The 10422-nt window shown below is 33.8% G+C and overlaps 1 long non-coding RNA gene across 1 annotated transcript; it reads right to left on the minus strand.

The window, feature by feature from the left end:
* Nucleotides 1–8105: 8105 nt before the first annotated feature.
* On the minus strand, nucleotides 8106–10422 carry LOC131012847 (uncharacterized). The gene is made up of 3 exons (XR_009097486.1): nucleotides 10173–10422; nucleotides 9118–9184; nucleotides 8106–8642 (listed from the first exon to the last, which is right to left on the minus strand). It is a non-coding gene; the product is annotated as an uncharacterized LOC131012847 (long non-coding RNA).

Below are 10422 nucleotides of genomic sequence, written 5' to 3' on the forward strand. Positions count from 1 at the left end.
ATCTACTAAAGGTAAATTTTTAGATCTTGTGTTCATACACCACCTAAACAATCCACCAGTTTCAAATTAGAACCACAAGAAAGAAGTAAATAACGTAAATAAATAACAGAAATAAAAATCCAGAGTAGTATCAAACAATTAACAGAATAGTACTGATAAAAATCAGTCCCCGGCAATGGCGCCAAAAACTTGTTCGCTATTTTATTTACACGCCGCAAGTGTACGGGTGCAATTGTGTATAGCAGTGACAATGTCGAATCCACAGGGACTAATGGTTATCAATGCCTATTCTTAATTACTTTACTCTATCTGGAAAAACGAATTTTAAAGGTTTAATTTTGGAAAACAAACTTAAATTAAAATAAAGAGAGTTTCCCAAGGCAGAGGTTTCAACAGATTCTCCTAACTGATGAGGAGTAATATATGTAGAGCAGAGGAATCTCTTTACCAGTGGTATTACGGAGAGCAGCGAGGTAGCTTTCATCAGAAGAATCATACCCGCCGGAAGAATCATCCTCGCCAGAAGAAGCACACCCGCCAGAGGAACCGTCCTCGCCAGAGGAGCCACCCTCGCCAGAGAAACCACACTCGCCAGAGAAATCACACTCGCCAGAGGAGCCACCTTCGCCAGAGGAACTACCTTCGCCAGAGGAGCCACTTTCGTCAGAGAAGTCATTCTCGCCAGAGAAGCCACTTTCGCCAGAGGAACCACTTTCGCCAGAGAAGCCGCCTTTGCCAGAGGAATCACCAGAAGCGCGAGGAAATCTCCCGCGTAAAGACGAATTTACCATCATACCCTCGACCACGCAAGGCGCATGCTCGGGCGCTGATTTTACTATTTTGCCCTCCTATGTAACCTATAAGTAAGCCCTGAGCTCATGCTTTGTAACCTACGTTATCTCTAATTCTCAATACAGCAACAGTTTTCTCTTGTGTTCTAGCATTCCAATTACGTCTTTGTTCTTCTCCGATCGATCAAACTAGGTATAATCCGCGTTGTTTACTGTTGTCTAGTTTAGGTGTTGGTTCCTTGTTTCACCACTAACTAACACGTTTGATTCAATTAATGAGATAATTCCTAAGGCAATCTCAAAGTTAATTCATACCCACTCCCGTGGCATACAAATCGTTGATTACATGCAAGGCTACCATCCCTGGATCACACTTCTAACATGTAACTCCTAAAAGTTCCTAGGATTAAAGCCCTCACAATTATTAATTCCCTTTAGAATTAAAATAAATGTGTTCTATGTTCTTAGTTCAGGTAATAATTATCATCTCCCGATCTCAAATTAAAACCTATGATTATGCTAAATTGGTGATCAAGCAATAAAGCAAACAATTATAACAAGAACATAAAAGGGAATAGAAATCTCAATTAATTAAATCAACAGTCAGAAATTCGAATCATGTTTACTCCCTAAACCCTGGGAAAAAGAAATCTAGCCACACATAGACATATGACTAACAATCAAAATCTCAATAAAACTAATGAACATTAAACAATAAAAATCGTAGTGAAGTCGAGAATCTTCAGTCTTGCTCTTGCTCCGTGTCTCACAGCTCTCAGGAAAAATAGAAAATGATAAAAAGTGCTTGGAATAAGCTAAAGGGTGTTATTTATATGCCCTAGGTCTTCTAGCTCGAAAATACTCCCAAAAGTCGCATTTTAGGTGAAAATCCGGAAATTGGGCAAAATTCGGCGCCCCGCGCGGCCTCGTCGCGCGGCCGCATGGCCCGCCCGCGCGAGCTCGCGCGGTCACCTCGCGCGGCCGCGCGCCTGGCCCGCGCGGTCGTCCAGAGATTTCTGTATCGTCGCGCGGCCGTGGCATGAGGCCGCATGCCCGGACCGCGCGACCTCCCGTCGCCCGTTCTCGCATGCGGCCGCGTGTCCTCCGACACGCGGACTTCCCGACGCCCGTTCTTGCTCATCCGATGTCCGATTTAAGCCCCGTTTGCGCCTATAGACTCGTCTCTTCACGTGCTTCATTATTCTTCGTCCAAAATCTTCACAAATCGAGTCCAAGAGCCTGCAAAAACAACACGAGCACGGACGAGTAGTCTATTCCACAAAATTTAACAAATCAAACCAAAGACACTCAAGAACTCAATGAAATCACCCAAAAACTATGAATAAACGCGACAAAGGAGATGAAAAATGCATGTAGAACAATTCTTCTATCTGACTTAAGTGAAGAATCAAGATCTCAGAGACTTAATAAAATCTTAATACTAATAAGATTTCGAATATGTATGTTAATTCGTGTATCACTTTGATTTACTATGAGTGAGAGTTATATAGTAACTTGAGTACTCTGTATCTTGGGTGATAGTGGTTAATATATTATATTTGATTATCTATATTAGTACTCGTATCCGATAGAGGATAATGACATCCCCTTAAGGAGCTCAATGATGTTTATTGCGTTAAACCCTGCAGGTTGATTAAGTTCAGGCGCAATAATAAGTTTTGAGTGGTACTGCTTAAGGATTACAAAGAGATTAATTACTTAAAGCTGTCAGAGCTCTAATTAATTAATGGATGTCGGATATTTTAAATACGAGGATTTAATAAGTCTAAATACAAGCCCTGACTCATCACCGGCAATAAAGGGGTAAGTCAATATTGGTTCTCTAGTGGAATGAACTAATATTTATAAATTAATTATGGTCTGGGCTGACCATAAATAATTAATTTATTTGAGGCCCATCTTTATTTCTTGTATTTGGTCCCTGGACTGGCCCAAAGTCTCCTAGCCCAAGAAGGGCTAGAAATCGCCCAACACCCTAAACCTGCGCCCCCTCCCTGTGTTTTATTATAAAATACAGCTGTCAGCTCTCAGGAAATACACACATAAAAATTAGGGTTTGAGAGCAGGGCAGAGCGGCGCTAGGCGTGTAGGGCTGAATTCTCTCTTGGGACTTTCACAGCTCGTTGTCCATCCAACGGTGAAAGCTGAGCGGGATACAGTTCAGAAGATCTGAGCTGGAGTCAGATTTTCGCAGGAAATCAAGTTATGGCAGTTTTGGGAGAACAGCCATAACTTCCTCCACAGAACTCCGATTCAAGCGAAACAGGTGGCCACGGAAAGCTCTCTCGAAGACGAAGAAGTCGTATCTCTGGGAAAAATACGATTTGACGATGTTTGAGGCTTTAAACGAAGGCTTGAAGCTGACTGGTCTGTTCAGCTGCGAATTTGACGAATTCTTCTGAATTCTTCAGGTACTTCTAAACTCCAACGTGCAGCACTTAAATTCATAGGGGCATGTTAGGGATTAATCGTTGTATGATAAATTAATAATAACCCAAGAAACGATCTTCGGGGCAAATCGAGTATTAATTCAGTTTAATATTCCTTCACAACAATCTACACAACATGTAACAACCCGATAATTTAGATTTATTTTATAAGTTTAATTAATAGTATTTTCTTGTATAGCTTATATTTTTTTTAAATAATTACATGGTACATATAGATATGCACCATTAATTTTATTATTATTATTATTATTATTATTATTATTATTATTATTATTATTATTATTATTATTTTGTTTCCTATTAGAACTAGAACTCTTTAAAAAAAACTAGTATAAATAGAGGTACAATTATTAGGTTAAGGGAGACATTCACACAATTCTATACGCAGTCAAATATTTTCCTATTGATTCCTCGGTTTCGAATTTTTTTAAGGCTTAAGCTATCCACTTCTTTCTTTTCAAGTAAATTATTTCTAAGGTATGTCTCTAATTGGTTGAATCTATTTTTACATCATATTTTTATCCGAATTTGTTTTCCTACTGAAATCGTGGTTTTCGAAATTTGGTGATGGTTTCTAGTGAATAATTCAACTAACCAGATTCCTAAAGTCAACAAACTAGTTGGATTCAATTTATGGAAATTGATTACATCATCCTATTTTTAGTTTAAGGGAATTGTGTTGCTAGAGGTTAATTTATTTTATAAAATTAGAATTAGTTCGACTGCAAAAATTTATCATAGTTAAATTGATGTTGAATAATATATATTTGATAATAGAAGACATGGTGATCAGTAGTGAGATTTATTAATTGGTGTCCATTTATTTTCGATGGGTTTATATATATAAGGGTTTAAATGAAGCTTCAATTTATATTAATTATAAATTCAAGTGCTTAGCACCGCAGATCTTATAATTTTAGACTTTATAGTTATGCTAAACCTTTTCCTTTCGATTTTTTTTAATGAAGCTGCATCTTCGAGTTAACTGCTTTTGAATTAAATATATTATTATTAAGTGAGTATTAATGATTTCAAAAATATCGTCTTAAAAACAATGATGTAATACTTATCTAAATTTTCTTTTATTAAAGAACTTATATGTGCTTGCTTTAGATTTTAATTAGAGTAATAAATCATGATAAATGCCCCATTAGTCTTTCGATGTCTATACTGTTATATAAATTTATATACACGATTAATTTGTTATAGTGATTATGTAGGATTTTAGTTTAAGTTTTTGAAGCATTTAAATTTATGTGATTAGGTGCGGCGCATTTAAGTTTCCCTTTTCGGATATAAGCTTCGACTTTAAGGTGAGGGATTTTACGCTTATTCATATGGTCATATATGTTTTTATTATCGCGTTTGATTACTTGTTTACGTGCATCCTTAACTATGTTGTTATGTGCGATCATGGGACCTAAGCCATTGATCTATGTTATGTGTGATCATGGGACCTAAGCCATTGATCGATCATGGGACCTAAGCCATTGATCGATCATGGGACCTAAGCCATTGATTTATGTTATGTGCGATCATGGGACCTAAGCCATTGATCTATGTTATGTGCGATCATGGGACCTAAGCCATTGATCTATGTATGTGTTTGGTCATGGGACTTAAGCCATCGACTCAAACTATGATTATGCTTGTCAAGGGGCTCCGGTCTCTTGGCGTATGTTTGCAAGTATGATAATGTGATTTGATTATATATATGTGACGTATGTGGATATTTGTTATGTTCCTCACTGAGTATATTTTCAATATGCTCACCCCTTATCGTTTCAGTTTTGCAGTTTCAGAGTCGAAGTGGCCATGGAAGTGGAGAATGACTAGGGATAAGGATTTCTTTTACATTGGACATTTTAGTTGAACTTATTAAGTTTTATTTTATTTTCATGTTACTACTTTAGTTTTGACAAGTTGATTTTAAATTGGTTTAAACTTTTATAATTCAAGAAATTTTATTTTTTTATATATTAGTTTTTCAAAGATTTTATATTGAAAAGTTTATGAAAATTGGGGTGTTACATAGTGGTATCAGAGCGGGTCTACGTTCCTGTAGACTCGTGCCTTAAAAAAAAATATTTTGCTTTCAAAAAGGTTTAAGTAAGCTTAAAAGGTTAGATAAGCCTAGTCATTCGAAACTCATGTGCTGCATCGACTCCAAGGTATGTGTTTTAATTGTTCAAGTATATGAAGATATGATGTTTTACATGACATAATTTATGATGCTTTTATGTTCTAGTGCTATTATGTTTAGCTCCGTTAGAAATAGTTATATTGTGGAATTGTTAGATGGCACGGACACGTCAAACTCCCACTAGAGCTCAAGTTACCCTACAAGCACGAATTGAAAAATTGCGCGAAGAATATGAAAGATTAAGTGAACGTTGTGAATTCTTGCGTGGACAATGCGAGAGATACGAAAGGATTAGGAGGCTGCAATCGGCGTACGACTGCTATACATGGAGTAGCGACTACGGGTTCGTGGAACACGTGCAAAGGATGAGCAACCTCTTTCACGAATTGAACGAACTAGAAGTCTTTATAGGGGATTTTTATGCGACCAAGCATCTCATGACCAAAGTGCCTGCACCGCTACGACTCATTGCCCAAGAAGCGTACGATATGGTTACGTCGTTAGAATCTTATGATTCATTTGTTCGAAATTTACTTGATCGTTGGTGTTTTTGGGCCGATGGACTTAAAAGAAAAGATGAGATAATTAGTGAGGAAGATCCCGAAGAGGAACCCCAAAGCAACAAGGAAGAGGGACCACAAAGGAAGAAGACAAGGAGGGATGAGAGCGATGGTGATGGGGATAGCGACGAATGATGAAGTTACCTCACCATAGAACTAATTTATATGGCTCAAGGATCGTGACTAGAAATTTCGAGGACGAAATTATATTAAGTGGGGTAGGTTGTAACAACCCGATAATTTAGATTTATTTTATAAGTTTAATTAATAGTATTTTCTTGTATAGCTTATATTTTTTTTAAATAATTACATGGTACATATAGATATGCACCATTAATTTTATTATTATTATTATTATTATTATTATTATTATTATTATTATTATTATTATTATTTTGTTTCCTATTAGAACTAGAACTCTTTAAAAAAAAACTAGTATAAATAGAGGTACAATTATTAGGTTAAGGGAGACATTCACACAATTCTATACGCAGTCAAATATTTTCCTATTGATTCCTCGGTTTCGAATTTTTTTAAGGCTTAAGCTATCCACTTCTTTCTTTTCAAGTAAATTATTTCTAAGGTATGTCTCTAATTGGTTGAATCTATTTTTACATCATATTTTTATCCGAATTTGTTTTCCTACTGAAATCGTGGTTTTCGAAATTTGGTGATGGTTTCTAGTGAATAATTCAACTAACCAGATTCCTAAAGTCAACAAACTAGTTGGATTCAATTTATGGAAATTGATTACATCATCCTATTTTTAGTTTAAGGGAATTGTGTTGCTAGAGGTTAATTTATTTTATAAAATTAGAATTAGTTCGACTGCAAAAATTTATCATAGTTAAATTGATGTTGAATAATATATATTTGATAATAGAAGACATGGTGATCAGTAGTGAGATTTATTAATTGGTGTCCATTTATTTTCGATGGGTTTATATATATAAGGGTTTAAATGAAGCTTCAATTTATATTAATTATAAATTCAAGTGCTTAGCACCGCAGATCTTATAATTTTAGACTTTATAGTTATGCTAAACCTTTTCCTTTCGATTTTTTTTAATGAAGCTGCATCTTCGAGTTAACTGCTTTTGAATTAAATATATTATTATTAAGTGAGTATTAATGATTTCAAAAATATCGTCTTAAAAACAATGATGTAATACTTATCTAAATTTTCTTTTATTAAAGAACTTATATGTGCTTGCTTTAGATTTTAATTAGAGTAATAAATCATGATAAATGCCCCATTAGTCTTTCGATGTCTATACTGTTATATAAATTTATATACACGATTAATTTGTTATAGTGATTATGTAGGATTTTAGTTTAAGTTTTTGAAGCATTTAAATTTATGTGATTAGGTGCGGCGCATTTAAGTTTCCCTTTTCGGATATAAGCTTCGACTTTAAGGTGAGGGATTTTACGCTTATTCATATGGTCATATATGTTTTTATTATCGCGTTTGATTACTTGTTTACGTGCATCCTTAACTATGTTGTTATGTGCGATCATGGGACCTAAGCCATTGATCTATGTTATGTGTGATCATGGGACCTAAGCCATTGATCGATCATGGGACCTAAGCCATTGATCGATCATGGGACCTAAGCCATTGATTTATGTTATGTGCGATCATGGGACCTAAGCCATTGATCTATGTTATGTGCGATCATGGGACCTAAGCCATTGATCTATGTATGTGTTTGGTCATGGGACTTAAGCCATCGACTCAAACTATGATTATGCTTGTCAAGGGGCTCCGGTCTCTTGGCGTATGTTTGCAAGTATGATAATGTGATTTGATTATATATATGTGACGTATGTGGATATTTGTTATGTTCCTCACTGAGTATATTTTCAATATGCTCACCCCTTATCGTTTCAGTTTTGCAGTTTCAGAGTCGAAGTGGCCATGGAAGTGGAGAATGACTAGGGATAAGGATTTCTTTTACATTGGACATTTTAGTTGAACTTATTAAGTTTTATTTTATTTTCATGTTACTACTTTAGTTTTGACAAGTTGATTTTAAATTGGTTTAAACTTTTATAATTCAAGAAATTTTATTTTTTTATATATTAGTTTTTCAAAGATTTTATATTGAAAAGTTTATGAAAATTGGGGTGTTACACAACATAATTTATATATAAACTATTCAAGTATCCTTTCAGACATTACGCGTTATATATACATATCACATTAAACAAAAAACTACATCGAGGCATATACAATGTACATACAAAAGGTAACCTCAAAATGCTAGTAGAGCCAAAAGTCATAGCTAGATTGTAACACCCTAAATATAAACTTTGATCTAATTAAATATCATATAGTATTTTCGTAAAAATATTAACAAACTCAAATAATCTAATTTCAAAACCCTGTAGAGAACCTAATAATCAAAAGTAAATCGACCAAATATCATTTTTAGAAAAATACCATACACATTAGATAGAAAACATAACACTAAATTATCAAAGTACCTAACATTATATAAGAAAGTCAAATATGATTCACTAGAAACTCTTAAAAATTTACCATCAAAATAAACTAAACTTTAAATCCCAAATTTTCCTTAACCCATAAAGAGTCTTTAATAACACTATAGAAAGCATGATTAAAATATCCTAAGCACCACACACATCCATCACGCATCTCCTTGCTCCTCGCCTGAAAATGTTTTAACAAAGTGGGGTGAGTATTTTAAATATACTCAGTGAGGGGGAATTCATAACTAACTTTTACTTTGTCCAAACGTGAAACATAGCATATGAAATATAAAATCATAACTTCAACCATAAACCAACAACTTGCTCAATTAATAACAAGAGAGGAAATATGGGATATAACTTCGACCACATTTCAATACAACACTTAAGGAAGTATGAACATATGGGACATATCACTTCAACTGTGCACAGGAACATAAACTTTGCATATTGCTATATGCTCACATCATAATCTCATTCATAAATCATAGCATATGTAAACACGTTGGACATAAAATAACTTTCTCGATAAATAACTTAAAACATTTTCTTGCGGAATTTAAACTTGAAATAAAGGAATTTTCTTTATTTTTACCCACCTCAAATCCTTGGTAGTAAACTTGACTAATAAAGGAATTTTCTTTATTTTTACCCACCTCAAATCCTTGGTAGTAAACTTGACTAATGCTTAACTCAGGGATAGAGATCCTAATTGCGCCGCACCTAGTCACATAAATACGATTACTTTAATATAGGTCTTACTAAACTTTAACTAAAATTCTATAGAACAATCAAACTAATATAATTACTTCAATATCTTTGAGCAAAACTAATACAGTAACTAACCATTACTCTAATCAGAATAGTTATGAAATTAAACCAATTCTGAAACAATAAATCTAACGTACTGAGTTCTTAAAATAAAAACATGAAGTCTGCTATGTAGTAAATTAAAAGAATTATAATTTGTTAACAAATACAATTTTTAATCATTTTTTTAAAAAACGATAATGAAAATTATAAAGTAAAATAAAAATAAAAAATAAAGGAAACACTTCTCCATCCTAACTCTACAACCAGACGGCACATATATGCTCCACTAATAATTAAATTGTCAAAACAACTATAACAGTATGAGTTCAAAACAAGATATTCATAAATCTCTATTTTTCTTATATATTAATATATCTAACAATTGCTTCAAACTTGTGTATTATAAACTCTATCCATATATAATATAATCTGACTTTGACTCATCAAAATCCAAAATAACTTAAAGTCATTTAATTGATCAAATTTGCAGGCCATCACGTGAAAAAGAAATAAACTCATATAATGACTATTAACTATAATTTAATAAAAATATTAATAAATTCAAAACCATTAGTTTTAAATTAAAATCATCGCCAAAAGAAATTTTCCCAGTTTATTGAAATCAGGACTAATTGTGACACATTTTAGCAAATATAAACTAGTAATAGGTAGTCTCAAAAGGAATAAATTCGACCAACCCAAAATATTTATTTCAGTTTACAAGCTTTTACTTTTGTAAAAAGACAACAATACCAATATTAAACAAGTAATCTCTCTCCCGAAAATTTAAAAGTACTTGAAAAATCATAAGAATTCAACTTCATCAGGAGACTAATTCGAATCATACCGAATTTGGGATTAACTCATGAATGTTAAGAGGGTTAAGAATCAATCTTACCAGATTTCTTGATTTCCTGGCAACAGCTAAAACTTGAATACTTGAAGAACTTAAACAGAGAGAATTTTTGAGAGCTTTTGAATGGTTGTGAAAAGAAAAGAAGATGGCAGAATATAAAGTCGAAGAATGAGAATTTTCAGACGATCAGTTTGTGAAACCGTTTGTGCAAGTTTTCAGAAAAGGAGAGGGAATCGGAACGGTTTTCACACGTTCAGAGCGATAGGAACGGTTCATTTAAATTATCGGAACT

This window comes from Salvia miltiorrhiza, chromosome 2, assembly GCF_028751815.1.
Source record: "Salvia miltiorrhiza cultivar Shanhuang (shh) chromosome 2, IMPLAD_Smil_shh, whole genome shotgun sequence".
NCBI classification, from domain to species: Eukaryota; Viridiplantae; Streptophyta; class Magnoliopsida; order Lamiales; family Lamiaceae; genus Salvia; species Salvia miltiorrhiza.